This window comes from Balaenoptera physalus (assembly GCF_965194825.1).
Source record: "Balaenoptera physalus genome assembly, chromosome: 3".
NCBI classification, from domain to species: domain Eukaryota; kingdom Metazoa; phylum Chordata; class Mammalia; order Artiodactyla; family Balaenopteridae; genus Balaenoptera; species Balaenoptera physalus.
The window spans coordinates 8,758,748-8,775,515 of NC_138890.1; positions in this window are offsets into that span (position 1 = coordinate 8,758,748).

A 16,768-nucleotide genomic window follows, 5' to 3' on the forward strand; every position below is an offset into this window, starting at 1 on the left:
GATACTCACGTCACCAGGAGCCCAGGCACAGGGCTCTTGGGAGGAACAGAGTGGCCCCAGGTGCTGAGTGAGCTCCGGCTGAGCGAGCCACCTCTGGGCCCACCTAGGTCTCCTCTCTACCCAGAAGGTGGATTCTCTGCCAGCAGACTGGTGGTTTCAGATCCGCACGCCCGCCCCCTGCCCCCACTCTCCCTAGCCCACCACACACCTCCGTGCCGGGAAACTGAGAAGATTCCAAGTAGTGGGGGGGGGGGGGGGGTCTGGGAGGGGAAATATTTTGGTTCTCAGAAGGCAGGAGAATTGTCTGATTCCCAGCCTATTAGGGGTAATTAACCCTTCACAAGGCAGTAATTAAGTCTGTGCCTCTGAAACCGTAATTAGAAGCTCCGGGAGGCTCCACCCCCTCCCCAAGAGGCAGGCAGTCCCCAAAGCTGAGGCCAGCTGGGACTGGGACAGGGCCCTGTTCCCCTCCCGGGGCTGAGGGAGACCCACAGCCTCCCTCAGGGCGCCCACCCCTCAAAGCAGGGCCCCAGGGAACAGTGCTCATGGGACCCGGGCATTTCCCTGCAGTCCCTTTTGGGGTTTTCCGACCACACAAGGTGACCTTGCTTTTGAGGGGCATGAAGACAGGGAGATGGGGCTGGGCAGGGGTCTGGGGTGTGGGGCTGGTGACAACCCTTAAGGGTTTTTCTCTCTGGCTGAGGGGAGCTGAAGCAGAGAACCCAGCCTCGAAGGGGGTGAGGACGCCAGAGACAGGGGCTGGGCACAGGGAGGACAGAGGCAGTCCTGGGGGCGCTCAGTGAAGACAGGGGATGCCCTCTGGTGGGGGCACTCACCACAGCCGAGAGGCATTTATCTCAGGAGTCAGACTGGCTGTATGGTTCCTGGGTCCCCCAGGGAGGCAGCCAGGGAGCAAGGAGGAGGCTTTGCCAGCAGAGACGAACCCCTGTCCCAGTGCCCGCCTGGCATGGGGCAGCTGGCACACAAGGAGCCCTGGGACATGCAGGTCCACATAGACCCCCTTGTTTTGTTCCTGCCCCAAAAATCTAGCCCCTGGCATCCCCCAAGGAGCCTTCTGAGGCCAACTCTAGGTCTCCCCGCCCCTAGTGAGTCACCGAGTCCCATTTCTCTCCACTGCACGTGCCCTTTGGTGGCACACTGGAGCCAATATCGTCAGACGCAAAGGCCTGGGAGGGGAGGCAGGACACATGGTCTGGGGCTTTTCTCTGTGGGGAACACTTGCTCCCAGGTCTTCATGGTGGGTGGGGAGGACGGCATCTGTGTGGAGCTGAGTGGTGATAGAGGGCTTTTGGTTCAGTCTGAGGTTTATTCTTTTCCTCTCAGGCTTTTAGGAGACAACTCCTCAAGGGGGAGTATAGGGTCGGGTTTGTCCCCAAAAGGGGCCTTGACATCCCACCTGACCTCTCCCTCCACCTCTCAGCTCTGGCCACCCTGACCCTTTCTTGTAACACACCCCAAGCTCCTTTCTGCCCCAGGGCCTTTGCACTTGCTGTGCCCTCCACAGGAAGCCTTGCCCTAGTCTTGGTATGGCCGGGGACTTATCCCTCTCAGACCTCAGTGCAAATATTGCCTCCTCGGAGAGCCCTCTCTACTCCCCTTACCCAGGGCGGGCTCCCTGTCTTGTTACATCCCTCTGTTTACTTTCCCCTTCAGAACACTTATCTCAACCAGCAATGGCCTCCTTGGTTGCTGTCCCTTTCCTCGTCTGTCTTCCCCCCAGACTATAGGCTCCAGAATACCAGGGAGTTTTACCTACTATGTTCCTTCTGTGTCCTCTGAACCCAGAACAGAGCCCGGTACACAGCAGGTGCTCAGTAACTAGTGGTGGTGGAGGGGAATGCACGGGCGACAAGATTCCAACGTGGAAACAGCGGCTGAGAAAAGCGGAACGTGGAGGAGAATTTTGTAGGCGGGGGAGTCGCATCCAAAATTGCTGAGCAACCCTCCCCACCCCCTCCGCGGGTGTCCTGGGTGAGGAGAGATGGGAGGGGCGACTCACTTTCCGGGGAGTCGCATGCACCTCCCTCCGGTGGCCCACAGGTGGAGCTCGCTCCGCGTGCTTTTAGCTGCGGGAAGCAGAGGTAGGAAAACCCGAGCGTTTGTTTGGTGGCTGGGGAGGCACCTGCAGCTACTCCTCCCCTGTCCTCCACCTGGGGTCAGCCCCTGGCCCCAATCTGGATGCCTGCTCGGGCCCCAACTTCTGGGTCTCTGAGAGGCACGGGGATGGTGGGCTGAGGGGTGGAAGGAGCTGAGGGCTCTGCCCCTCCGCCCCTCTGCCCTACAGTTTGCTCCCATTCCACACAAAACTAGTTAAGAAACCCCGTGCCTGGGGGAGGGGGACGTGGGGGAAAAAGTGCTTACTATGCCCATGTCCTGTCTTAACCCTTTATGGGCTAGAGCTGGGCACAGTGCTTGGCCTCGGTGGGCCCTCAGCATACTTGTGGAATCGTGAATGGGGGAATCCCCATTTTACAGATGGGGAAACTGAGGCTCCGGGAGGCCCAGATTCACAGAGCCCAAAAATGGTGAGGCTGAGGTTGGAGCCATAGGTGTGTCCAACTCCAGGGTCAAAAGGTTTAAAAACAGAACCATTAAAAAATGGATTTCTTAGTTACCCCAAGTGATGTAGGAATCCATTTGGAAAGTCAAAGTCTTCCCTGACCCTCCTCACCTCAGACCCCAGACGGTGGTAGGGAGGGTTCCCATCCACCCTGCTTTCACTGTCTTCACAGGTGTCTACACATACCACTTGGGGCTCCTGGATTTCTAGCTGGGTCACTGGGCATAAACTCCTCTCTCTGGGCCTCAGTTTCCTCATCTGTAAAATGGGCTTAATGATCATTGAACTATCTCCCCAGATGGCTGTGAGGATCCAATGGGTTATTCCCGTGAAAAGCTCTTAGAACAGAGCTTGGCACACAGGCTACTCCCAGACTGTGAAGGTCCCCTCTGGCAGTCCACATATCCTGGTGGGAAACACACCATTCTTGAACGTTCCTGCTCTTTCCCTAGTATGAGGACCTGGTGCGTAGTGCATCTCTGTGGTCTGAGGCCTGTGAACCCCACTGCATGTCTGTGCAGCTCTTTCTACATGGGGGTCAGTTTGGGTGCCAGGGTGTACGAGGCAGTCGGGTTCCTGTAGACCAGAATTTCTCACCCTCAGCACTTTTGACATTTGGGGCCAGATCATTCTTTGCTGTGGGGTCTGTCCCATGCACTGTAAGGTGTTGAGCGGCCTCACTTGCCTTGACCCACTAGATACCAGTAGCACATACTTAATTGTGACAACCAAAAATGTCTGCAGACCTTGCCAAACATCACCTGAGGGGCAAAACCACCCCCACTGAGACCTGCAGCTCTTTTGATAGGTACACACACGGTCACGGTGAGTGTACACTTGTACATTTGTGCTTCTCTGTGGGTGCCTTGGTTTGGCTTTCCCCAGAAGCAGATCATGACACAAGGGTGGAGGGCACATGGTTTGTTTGGGAGATAAAATGGATGTTTGTGTTTTCCCCCGATTCTTTTTGTTTGTTTGCTTCTGGCTGCGCGGCTTGTGGGAATCTTAGTTCCCTGACCAGGGATCGAACCCCGGGCCCTCGGCAGTGAAAGTGAAGAGTCCTAACTGCTGCACCACCAGGGGATTCCCTTCCCCCAAATTCTTATGTTGAAATCCTAACCCTCAACGTGGTGGTGTTAGGAGGTGACGCCTTTGGGAGGTGATTAGGTCATGAGGGTGGAGCCCTCGTGAATGAGGTCAGCGCCTTATAAAAGGGACCCCAGAGAGATCCCTCACCCTTTTTTGTCAATGTGAAGACACAGCGTAAAGGTGGCCTTCTATAAACCTGGAAGAGAGCTCTCACCAGAACCCCGCCATGATCTCGAACTTCCAGTCTCCAAAACTGTGAGAAAGAAATTTCTGTTGTTATAAGACACCCAGTATTTTTGTTATAGCAGCCAGAACAGACTAAGGCAGGAGATGATGGGGGAAACTTGAGGGTGGGTATATGGGGAGAAGGCAGGGGAGACAGGGCTTGCAGACGCTCCAGGGGCCTCTGGGAGACCATTGGCCCATGCAGCTGCTGGGAGAGGGAGCAAAGGTATTTATCCACCAAGTCCCTTCCACCTTAGACTAAGGACTGCTTGCCGGGGGCATTCATCCCCTCATGTCTGGCTCCTGGCCATGGGCACTGCAGTGGTCAGGGGCCCGGATGTGGTCCAGGCTTGGCAGCAACCATGTAGGGGTCGGGTTGGGGGTGTGGGGTGGGAGGTGGGTTTCTTTACCTTTCGTGTGGCCATTCCTGGGGGTCTCTGGGCTGTCTGAGCCAGGCTGTGCCAGCCCACCGGAATTCTGCAGCCGGCTGTGTGTATATCTGGTGTGCCAGTGTGTGTTTATCTGCCGTGCTTGTGTTTGAGTCTGTATTTATCTGGCGGCGAGTGTGCGCGTCTTTGTTTTCCCTTCTGCTCCATCTCGTGGGGGGGAAACTTCTGTTTTTAATCAGGGGCCAGGGAACTGTCTCGTCACCACGTTAACGACGGCGACATTAATTCAAGGCCGATCAGAAATGATCTTTCAGAGTCTTCTGTGAAGTCGGGCCCTGCCCTGGGAACCTTCCAAAGGGAGGAGCAGCAAAGGGGTGCCCTGCCTGCTCATTGTATGCGGAAGAGGGAAACTGAGCCAAGTGGCTGCAGAAGTCCTCTCCCGCAGGCAGCCAGGGAAAGGGAGTTTGCGTGCAAAGCATTTTACATGCATAAAAGCTTGACGAGTCTCCTCCAAAATAGAAGAAAAAAATTTTTGGCCCATTTACAGATGAGGAAACTGAAGCTCAGGGGTGGGACCCAGAGCTCATGTGAAGCCAGAAGCTGCTGGATCTCCAAGGCTTGTCTCCTTGTTCTTTCAAGTGGCAAACCACTTTTGAAGCTGTCCATTGCTGCTTGGTCCTCACCTGTGCCTCCGTTTTCCCGCTGGTCAGCTGGTTACCGTGAGCCCTTCCCTGCTAGCCAGCTGTGGCAGTCTGAATAATCCCTGTTGCTTGGCAGGTTACCAGCTTTCTCATGCTTTCCTTCCTTGGATGCTCCAGGCCCAGGGGCCTGGCTGGCTCTGTGAACACAGATATTAATCAGCATTCATTAATTACCCCCTGCGAGGTGAGGGTGGTGCCTGTGGATCCCCAAACTCGGAGAGACCTAGAGGCTGACTTGGGTCCCTGGTGTGTGGTGCTCAGAGCCTGGGGTGGGAAAGGGCTACCAGTCCCAAGATGCTTCAAGAGCAGGGCCCACAGATGGCACCACTGGTTGGCCTCTGTCAGTCAGGGCCGCTCCCCAGCCCAAAGTCGGGAGGCCAAGACCCAGGCCCTGTGACTTTCTGTAACTGCATTTGGGCCGGAGGGGACCCTCACTCCATTTACCAGGTGATGGAGCCTGTGGTCCCCCTAAAGTTCACATGTTCGGCTCACATCGCCACTCTGACACCTGCTGTGTGACCTTAAGCAAGTCACTTTCTCTCTCCTTGCCTCATTTTCTCATCTATGACATGAGAGTAATTTCTGCCTTGTAGGGTTGTTGGAAAAAAATAAACGACCGCATGTATTTCGTGGAAGGTACACACTGTCATCAGGGAAATCAGTAACCAGTAGCCACAGTGGTGACAAAAGGCCGCTTGGGCCAGCTCTGTTGCTTACCAGCTGAGTGACCTGGAAATAGGGATTCAATGTACCTGGGGATCAGTTTCCCTATCTGTAAAATGGGGGCTAACGCCATATAGGCTTCATGGGGTTGCTGCAAAAATTATATAAAATGATGCCCTTAAAATGTTTAAGACAGTGTTGAACATGTTATAAGTGAATGATGAATATTGGCTAAATCAAGGGAGAAAAGAAATAGCTGTGATTGGGCTAAAGCTTGGAGGCGTGGGTGTCAGGAGGAAAATGTTAATCTCCCAATAAAGGTTGACTGTGATCACATAAAGAGAATCAGCCCACACTTAGGGTTGATCCCTCAGGCACTATTATGGGTTGAGTTGTGTCTCTTCAAAAGATATACATAAGTCCCACCCCCCAGTACCTGTGAATATGACCTTATTTGGAAATGGGGTCTTTGTAGATGACATGAGTTAAGTTAAAATGAGGTCATACTGGGTCAGGGTGGGCCTTAAGTCCAATAGGACTGGTATCCAATTAGAAAAAGAGGTAACACACAAAAACACAAACACAGAGAGGCCATGGCAGACCGAGGCAGAGATTGGAGTGATGCAGCCACAAGCCAAGGACTGCTGGGTGCCACCAGAGGCTGGGAGACATGGACCGCTTCTCCCCGCAGAGCCTCCAGAAGGAGCCAACCCTGCCCACACCTTGATTTCGGATGCCTAGCCTCCAGAGCCATGGAAGAAGAAATTCTTATTTTTTTCAGCCACCTACTTTGCAAGTACGTTGTTTTGTCGGCCCCAGGAAACTAATACAGGCATCCAGCTCCTTTTTTGCAGTTTTGTAGTATTCCACAGTACCGTAGCTCATTTTCCCGTCCTTTATTGATGGGCACATAGATTATTTCTTGTTTGCATGATCACAAACAGCCTGCCCAAAACATGCTGGCTCCACCGCCATGCTCGAGACCAGTGACTCCTGGCCACCCAGGAAGCAAATGGTGATTTGTGCACTTCACATTTTAATGCATACTGTCAAGCTGCTCCCCTAAAGTGCTGGGCAGTTTACCTCCATTCCAAATGGGAGCACCCAGAGAGTTTATTTCAGTGAAAATGCCGAGTCCTAACCACTGGACCGCCAGGGAACTCCCCAGAGAGTTTATTTTAAACCTGGGTCAGAGCTGCCCAGTGATGCCGTGTTCTAGTTAAAACGGAGCTTCTGTTTCAGAGAGAGCTGCAGAAGGTTTCTCAACCCATCCCCTGGGTGCTGAGTACTGAAGTGACTCTCTCAGAGATCTGGTTTCCCTGGACCCCAAGGAGGCTGGGAGATCCAGGATGTGGTTGATCTGGGAGGTGACCCCAGGAAGCAAGGATGGGGGCGGAGAGGGGGAGTAAGGGAGGGAAGGCATTGGATGAAAGTGCGTTCATGTATGAATCTACACTGCGGACAGCTGTGACTCAGTGCTGCTGGGGAAATGCTGAGACACCAAGTAGAGCACACCCCCCAGAGTTTTCCCACCAGGGGCAAGGGAGCTGGGGTATTAATCCCTCGCCCTTCCCCAGTCATTGGGCAAGGGCTGCTCCAGCGGTGTGTCTGCTCTCCAGCACTTTCTGCCCGCCCTGGGAATGATCCAGCAGCCAGAGGCTGGCTGTTGGAAGCTGTAGGGTCAGTGTACCCAGGAGTGGAGTCCCTTGGGGATACAAGTGGGTGCTGACATTCTGGGGGAGCAGAGATAAACAATAAACAGAATAAGTAAATCACAGGGCATGTTCAGAGGGATAAGTGTTGGAGAAAAAAAGGGCAATGAGAGCAGGGCAAAGCTAAGGCAGTGATGCTGTGGGTGAAGGTTCCTAATACCAAGCTCGGCATCCCGTAGGCGACTGATAAATGTTCTGTGCTTCTGTCTAGTCCGTGGAGAGATGAAGAGAGAGGGGAGAGAGAGAGAGAGAGACAAGCTGGTGTGGAATAGGCACCTGGGCAGGGTGGGAAAGGAGGGAGGGAGAGGCTGGTAATGATGTGAAAAGTAATCGGCCCTTCTCTCTGGGAGGCGGTGAAACTCTAATTAGAATGAAAATGTGGTTTAATGAGGATGAGAACGGTAATTGTACTGGGCAGCCTGCCGTCCCCACGGTGCCACTTTCCCAGGGGGCCCCTTCTGGGCTTCTGAAGAGAGGGACATGGATGAGGGGGACTAAGGGCTGGGGAGGGGTGTAGTTGGGACCTCATTTGTGCCCCAGAGAGTCCTCCAGGTGACACTGGGTAAAGATGCTGTGCAGAGCCCCACCTGCCCCCGGGGCTGGTTCCAGGTGTCCCAGGGCCCTGCTTTTCCAGACTGCAACTTATCCTCAATGATAATACAGTGGAACCGAAACAGTGATACTGTTTATTGAAGACCTACTATGCGCCAGGCACCGTTCCAACCCCTTTACAGATGCCAACTCATGGAATCCTTAAAATTATCTCCATTCTACAGGTGATAAAACTGAGGCACAGAGAAACCGTGGGCCCTGATGGGAATATATTAAAGAGTGGGTTAGAAAGGTAGGTTTAAGTAGCCAGGGACCTCCTTCTTTCCTTAACCAGGTGGTTGCTGGGGACACCAAGGGGTTGCCAGCCATCAAGGTCAAGGGACCCTTCCTGCCTGCCTCCCCCTTGTACAGTTTCCTTGACTATATTTGAGGGGCAACCATTTCTCTGTATGTGCTACCTCCACTCCATTAGAGGAGATGGGCATGGCCGAATGGGGAGATTTTGTATGCAGTGGGCATGGCTTGGTGGGGAGGTGGGTGTGGCTGGATTTACCAATCCCTCTGAATCTGGAAGGAGCAGGAGCTGAGGCATTGCGTTGGGCTGCAGAACTGGGACAAAAAGCTGGGGGTCCTGACTTTCTTGCCGTGGAAAGCTAAGGGGTTTTTCAAATGTTGGTCTGAATAAGACTGAGGTTTATAAGACCTCACAGTCCCCACTTTTGCTTCTGGAGACACCACCAATAAAGTGCAGCCTGTTGTGAGGTTTTGTCAGAGCAGAAACATTCATCAAGGCCAGAAGTGCAATAAAAACAGACTTGTCTGGCCTTTCAAAGTGGTCCCAGGTCAAGGGAGATTCAATTGTTGACCACATATATGGCAGACAAAGCATTAAGAGCCTTAACATATAAAGAGCACTTATGATTCAATAAGAAAAAGACAAACATCCCAAGTGTGAAATTGGCACAGGGCTTACAAAGGAATGATAAAAATTCAACAAACCTCTGTAAAGATGTGCCATCTGATCATTCATCAGCTAAAGAATCCCTTTTACTTGTCAAGCTTACCAGCACGTGTGAAATTTGAGTATACACACTCATGTACTCTCATGGAAGTGTAAAGTAATACACTGGAGGGCAGTGCAGCTATTTGTATCAAACATTTAAGTGTGTAAACTCTCTGACCCAGGAAGTCCATTTCTAGGAATATGCAAAGATCTATAAAGAGTAATACAGGGTGGTTAAGTGCTCCAGAGTCAGACAGCCATGGTTCAAATCCTGGCTCCACCACCTGTAAGCTGTGTGACCTCAGGCAAATGACTTGATGTCACGGAGCCTCCATTTTCTCACCTGTACAATGGGCTTATCATGAGGACTCCATGAGGTAATGTGTGTGAAATTCAGAGTCTCTTTGCCAAACACATAACAGGTGCTTGATACTATTATCATCATTGTGAAAACCTTTAAGGAAAGCCGGGGAAACAATGGAAGTGTCTGTGCCTAGCAGGTTGCCCAAATACATGGTAGAAAATGAAAATGATCAAACCTATATTCATTGACACCACGTGACCTCTGCGACATATTCATTGAAAAAGAAAAAGAAAACAGGCTTCAAACGTCATATATAGCCGCAGATTTCAAGCATTTGATCAAGAATCAGGGAATTAATTTTTCACATTGCAATGTAGTCTACCCAGATTCAGAACTGAAACAAAAGTTTTATGAAGTGATATTTATCTTTTCTCTGTGCAGTGGGTTCTGATATTTTCTATTCTCTTTTGTTCCATTTGAAAGGAGGTCTTTCTCATATGTACAATGTTTTTGTCTTCAAGGTTCTGGTTGATGTCACCAGACCCCCAGTAAAAGGCGGGGTCTACATAGTGACTGGAGAAAGGAGGGGGGCGACAGAAGAAAGTGATGGCTCCGATGCACTGGTTTGATTTCACCCCCGCTAAGGGGTTGCAGTATATATGTGTGACCACATGTGTACCTGTGTGCTCATGTATGCACGTGTGTATGTATGTGCATAGTGTGGATGTGTGTGTGTGTGTGTGTGCTGGGGCTGGGACGAAGGTGAGGCGAGTGAGGCAGTGACCTCAGGTGCAAAATTTGAGGGAATGTCAAAAAACTCAGTCATCAAGATAAATATTTTAATGCAATATATATATACATTTAGTTGAAGTATAGTTGCCTTACGATATTATATTAGTTTCAGGTGTACAACATAAAGATTTGATATTCTTATAGATTATATTCCATTTAATGCAATATTTAAATAAATCAAAATAATAAAAAATTCCATATGAACAAAGCACCACATTTTATTTTTTATTTTTTTAAAGCACTACATTTTTTCTTCTTTATATTTCTTTTTTTTATTGAAGCATAGTTCATTTACAATATTGTGTTAGTTTCAGGTGTAGAGCAAAGTGATTCAGTTGTGTATATATATATATATATATATATATTCTTTTTTTAAAAAATTCTTTTCCATTATAGGTTACTACAAGGCATTGAATATCATTCCCTGAAAGCACCACATTATAATACAGTCAGGACCTGACCCTGATTTCAAGACTCAGACTCAGTCACTTGACCCTAATCCTGGCCCTGTGTACCTGCATGTGTTTGCACATGTGTGTTTGTACACACATGTGCACGCATACATGGGTCTCCCTGGGTGTGAACACACACGTGTTTGCATGCTTTTGTGCACTTCTGTGTGTGGTGTATATGCATGAGAGCAAGCATGTGTGCATATGTAGGCATTTGTAGGCATGCATGTGTGCACACCCATGTGTGCGAGTGCACACCTGCTTGTACAGAGAAACATCCAGGAAGATGCCCTCAGAGTGTTAACCATACTTCCTTCCAGGAGGTGAGAATACAGGTATTATCCTCTCTTTCTACTTGCCTGGATTTTCTCCCCCTGGTATGTATCACCTTACAACCAGAATAAAAACAAGAAAGTCATTTTCACTATGGAAAGAAGGCCATAGGGCAGAGGCTCCTCCCTCAGGGAAGTCTCCTGGGGAAGGATGGGGCGGAGAGATCCCTGAATTTACTGACCATCAGTAACTGCCAATGGTTACTGAGCATTTCAGCCTGACCAGGACCTGTACCAAATGTTCTTCATCCAGGGCTATATCCATGGCAGGTAGATGGTGCTGAACAACATTTGTTGAACGAATGAGTGAATAAATTAATGACTCCATCATCAAACCCCGGGAGCCAGGACCACTTTGCCTTTTCCTCTGCCTGGAATGCCCTTATTCAGACTTCAATTAATGTTACCTCCTCCGAGAAGCCCTCTCTACACCAATCCATCAGCCCATTTAAATTTTCTGAATAACATGTTTCTTGTTTTTATCACTCATCTCCCTGCTGAGCGCAGACCTCACCTCTTTTATTCACCACTGTAAACCCAGCCCTCGCACTCAGTACCTGGCACACGGTAGGTTCTCAAAAAATATTTGCTGAAGCAATCAACGACACACCCCTTCCCATTGCAAATGAGGAAATTGAAGCTCAGAGGTTCAAAGTCACCTGTTCAAGCCCACTGAATTTTTTAGGTGGTGGGACAAGGGTTTGAACTCTTGTCCTTCTGAGGCCAGAGCCAGTGCCATCAACCAGGACACTGCCCTCTCCCCCAGATGATACCAGGTCCTGTGCCTGATGCTCCAACCTGGGTCCCTGAGGCCGCTTGCAAGTGGACCAGCTGCCAGGAGAGGCCCTGGGGATGATGGAAACAGTAGCTTTGGTTTATTGAGCACCTACTCTGTGCCACTGAGAGGGGCTCAGAGAGGTTGTGCCATGTGTTGGGGGCCCACAGCTGATCCGTGGGACATGGCCTACGTCATGGGTTGGATTGTACTCCCAAAAAGACATGCCCAAGTCCTGTCCTCTGGGCCATGTGAATGTAGCCTTATTTGGAAATAGGGTCTTGGGAATTCCCTGGCAGTCCAGTGGTTAGGACTCTGCGCTCTCAATGCCGAGGGCCCAGGTTCAATCCCTGGCTGGGGAACTAATATCCCACAGGCTGCACAGTGCGGCCCCCCAAAAAAAATTTAAAAAAAGGAAATAGGGTCTTTGCAGATGTCATTAAGTTAAGGAGCTCAAGATCAGAACATCCTGGATTATATAGGTGGGCCCCAAGTCCACTGACAAGTGTCCTTATAAGAGACAGAAGAGAGAGAAGACACAAGAAGAGAAGAAGGCCATGTGATGATGGAGGCAAAGATTGGAATGATGCCGCCACAAGCCAAGGAATGCATGGAGCCTCCAGAAGCTGGAAGAAACAAGGAAGGATCCTCCGCTACAGCCTCTGGAGGGAGCACAGCCCCGCCCACGCCCTGATTTCAGATTTCCGGCCTCTAGAACTAGGAGAGAACAAATTCCTGTTGTTTGTGGTCACCCAGTTTGTGGTCCTTTGTCACAGCAGCCACAGGAAACAAATACAGACTATTTTTCCATATTTTAGCATAAATGTTGTCAAATGTACAGACAAACTGAAAGAATTGTCCAGTGAATACTCACTCATAGACCCACCGCTGAGAGTCTACAATGGACGTTTTGCTCTATTTGTTACTGTCTGTCCGTCTATCCATCTATCTACCCACCTCTCCATTTTTTTTCTTTTCCATTATAGTTTATTACAGGATATTGAATATAGTTCCCTGTGCTATACAGTAGGACCGTGTTGTTGATCTAATTTATTTATAGTAGTTTGTATCTGCTAATCCCAAACTCCTAATTTATCCCTCCCCCATCCCTTTCCCCTTTGGTAACTGTAAGTTTGCAAGTTTTCTATGTCTGTGGGTCTGTTTCTGTTTCGTAAATAATTTCATTTGTGTCATGATTTAGATTCCACATGTAAGTGATATCATGTGGTATTTGTCTTTCTCTTTCTGACTTACTTCAACCACCTTTTGAAAATTTTTTTCTAATTAAGAATTTATTTTTTAGAGCAATTTTAGGTTCACAGCAAAATAGTGGGGAAGGTACAGAGATTTCTCATATACTTCCTGCCCCGACACGTGCGTAACCACACCCACTATCAACATCCCCGCCACCGTGGTACATTTGTTACAATCGATGGACCTCCATCATTACTCAGTTTACAATAGGGTTCACTCTTGGTGTTGTATATTCTACGGGTTTGGAGAAATGTATAATAACATGAATCCACCATTATAGTCTCATACAGAGTAGTTTCACTGCCCTAAAAATCCTCTGTTCTTCACCCACCCTCATCCCTCCCTCCCCCCACCAACCTCTGATGTTTTACTGTCTCCATAGTTTTGCATCTTCCAGAATGCCATGTGGTTGGAATCATACTTTTTGTAGCCTTCTCAGATTGTCTTCTTTTACTTAGTAATATGCATTTAAATTTTCATTGTGTCTCTTCCTGGCCTGATAACTCATTTCTTTTTGGTGTTGAATAATATTCCATGGGTACAGATGCACCACAGTTTATTTATCCATCCACCTACTGAAGTATAATCCACCTCACTTTTTAGTGCATTTCAAGGTATGACCCTACCTCCTTCCAATTTATGTTAACACAGCAGCCAAATTGATCTTGTAACAGTCAGATCAAACTCCTGCCCTGCTCAAAACCTTCCTGGGGTCCCCGTCTCACTTGAGTGAAACCTGAATGACTCACTGCGCCCTCAGGGCTTGCTTATCCCTTTCACCTGTCCCCCCACCATCCTCCCAACCTACATCAGCCCACATGGTCACCACTGGCCACGTGTGCTTCCTGAGCCCTTGAAAATGACCAGTCCAACCTAAGTGTCCATCAACAGATGAATGGATAAAGATGTGGTATATACATATACACAATGGAATACTACTCAGCCATAAAAAAGAATGAAATTTTGCTCTTTGCAGCAACATGGATGGACTTGGAGAGTATTATGCTAAGTGAAATAACTCAGAGAATGATAAATACTATATGATATCGCTTATATGTAGAATCTAAAAAATACAACAAACTAGTGAATATAACAAAAAAGAAACAGACTCACAGGTATAGAGAACAAACTAGTGATTATCAGTGGAGAGAGGGAAGGGGGAGGGGCAATATAGGGGTAGGGGACTATTATGTATAAAATAAGCCACAAGAATATATTGTACAACACAGAGAACATAGACAATATTTTATAATAACTATAAATGGAGCATAACCTTTAAAAATTAAGAATCACTACATTGTACACCTGTAACTTATATAATATTGTACTTCAACCATACTTCAATTTAAAAAAATGACCAGTCCATGGGAATTCCCTGGCGGTCCAGTGGTTAGGACTCCACACTTTCACTGCTGGGGCCGGGTCAATCTCTGGTGGGGGAACTAGAATCCCAGCATGCCAGGTGGAAAAAAATAAAAAATAAGAATGACCAGTCGAAATTGAGGTATGCTCTAATAAAAATGTACAGGATTTCAAAGACTTAGTACTAAGAAAAGAATGTAAAATATCTCATAAATGCATTTTAAAATATTGATTATGTGTTGAAAGGATAATATTTTGGCTATACTGGGTTAAATAGAATATATGATTACAATTAATTGCATCTATTTCTTTTTGACTTTTTAAAATGTGGCTACTGGAAATTGAAAATTACCTATGTGTCCTCATTTGTGGCTTCATCATATGTTTGTCGTTGCTGGTCTAGGATGTCGGCTCCAGGAGGGGTGGGGGGTTGTTCTGTTTTTTAGGCGTCTTAGACACTCAGTGAATACTTGTTGAATGAATGCATGAATGAATGAACTAACGAACGCGAGCCTGAATGACATCAAAGACGTGGCTCTAAGTCAAGATTTATGGTCGGCTCCAACAGTAAGACCTCAGCTCCCGTCTTTCACGGAGCCACCTGGGCTCCCCGTGCCTCTTGTGTGGGGTAGGGGGGCGGGCAGTGGGCTCAGGCAGGCCCATCACAGCGCAGCCCCCAGGGGCGGCTGTCTGGGCGCCCCGCTCCAGTCCCTGGACGAGATCAAGTCTCAGAGTCTGGGACTTCTGGGGACAGAGAAGGAGGGACACGTGGGGAGGGGGAGCAGAGTCAGACGGGGGTCTGCGGAGCAGGCTCTACCCGGCCCGGGTCCCCTCCCGGGGACTGCGCTGGCGGGAAGGGGCTGGGCTGCCCGGCAGGCGGGACTGGGACGGAGCCGGGGTGTCTGCTATCGACCGCCTGGGCCGCTGCAGGGAAGCTTTTAGACCCGCCAGCGAGTCCCGCCCAGGGGCGGAGGTCTGGGCTTCCCCCTCCCCTAAAGGGGGGAGGCCACAGGGCTTCCTCTCACCTCCACAACCTGCCCACCTGCAAGGTTTGCAGGCTTTGCCTCGGAACCGAGGACGAAATCCCATTTGCTTCTCACCCCCTTGTTATCACGCCGGGTTTGGAATCATTTTCCCGGGCCCTATTATTGAGAGATCATTTACATCCTTTAAGGTGAGATGCCTGGTGCATTGCAGGTGCCTCTGGGTCCTGGGCCTCCACACCATCAGACTATGGATCATTCCCACCTAGAAGGTCCCAGAAGTTTCCCATCTGCCTCATCCCCAACCCTAATCACTATTCTGATTTCTGTCGACATGGGTTACTTTAGCTTTTTTGGAGAATTTCATACAAATAGAAATTCACACAGGGTGGCCTCTTTTGTCTGGCTGCTTCTCCTCGGCATCTAGCATTCTGAGATCTCTATCCAGCTCCCTTATTAGCAGTTTGTTCCTTTTTCTTGCAGCAGAGTATCCCATGGTATGAACGGACCCCAATTTGTTTATCCATTCTCTCATCCTAGACATTTGGGTTTTTTCCAGTTTTTCGGCAATAACAAATAAAGCTGCTATGAACATTTGCCAGCAGATCTTTGCACCGACATATGTTTTCATTTCTCTTGGGTAAATACCTATGAATTCAATTGCTGGGCTGTATGGTGAGTGTGTAACTTTATAACAAACAAACAGACAAACAAAGCTGGCAGACTCTTTTTGCACACCTGCAGTGGATGAGAGTTCCAGTTCCTCCACGTCTCGTCAACATTCGGTATCAGCAGCCTCTAATTTTGGCCAACATGCTGATAGCGTGTAGCCTGGACCACTGTAGTCACCTCTGCCTCGAACACCTGCTTCCACCCTGGCTCCCCCACTGTTTGTTCATACTTCAGAAATCCGATACATGGTTTGTCGTTAATATTTCCCTTTTTATTATAGAAAAATTTCGTGCATGTGCTAAAGTAGAGAGAAGAGTATGAAGAGCCCATAGGGTCCTGTCACCCGACTTTTATGATAACCCACATTTTGCCCATCTTGTTTCATCTCTTACCTCCCAACGTGTTTTTTCAGGGAGTATTTTATAATCTTTTTTTTATTGAAGTATAGTTGATTTACAATGTTGTGTTAATTACTGCTGTACAGCAAGGTGACTCAGTTATACATATGTATACATTCTTTTTCATATTCTTTTCCATTATGGTTTTTCACAGGATATTGCCTATAGTTCCCTGTGCTATATAGTAGGACCTTGTTGTTTATCCATTCTTTATATACAAGTTTGAATCTGCTAATTAAGGGAGTATTTTAAAGCAAACCCCGAGTACCATATTACTTCCACAAGCATCATAGGAATCTTCTCAAATCATAAATTAGATGACGCATGCTTTGCCTAGGAATTGGCCAGTGGGTTCTCATTGCTCTTAGAAAAAATTTCAGATTTCTTCCCATGGCCCTCAGGATGGCTGCTGGTCTCTCTGCCTTCATGCTCTACCCTTTCCCCTTACTTAGTCCCTGCTCCAGGCATATGGTCCTTTTTTTCCCAACCACAGTCCAAGCTTGTTCCTGTCTCAGGGCCTTTGCACATG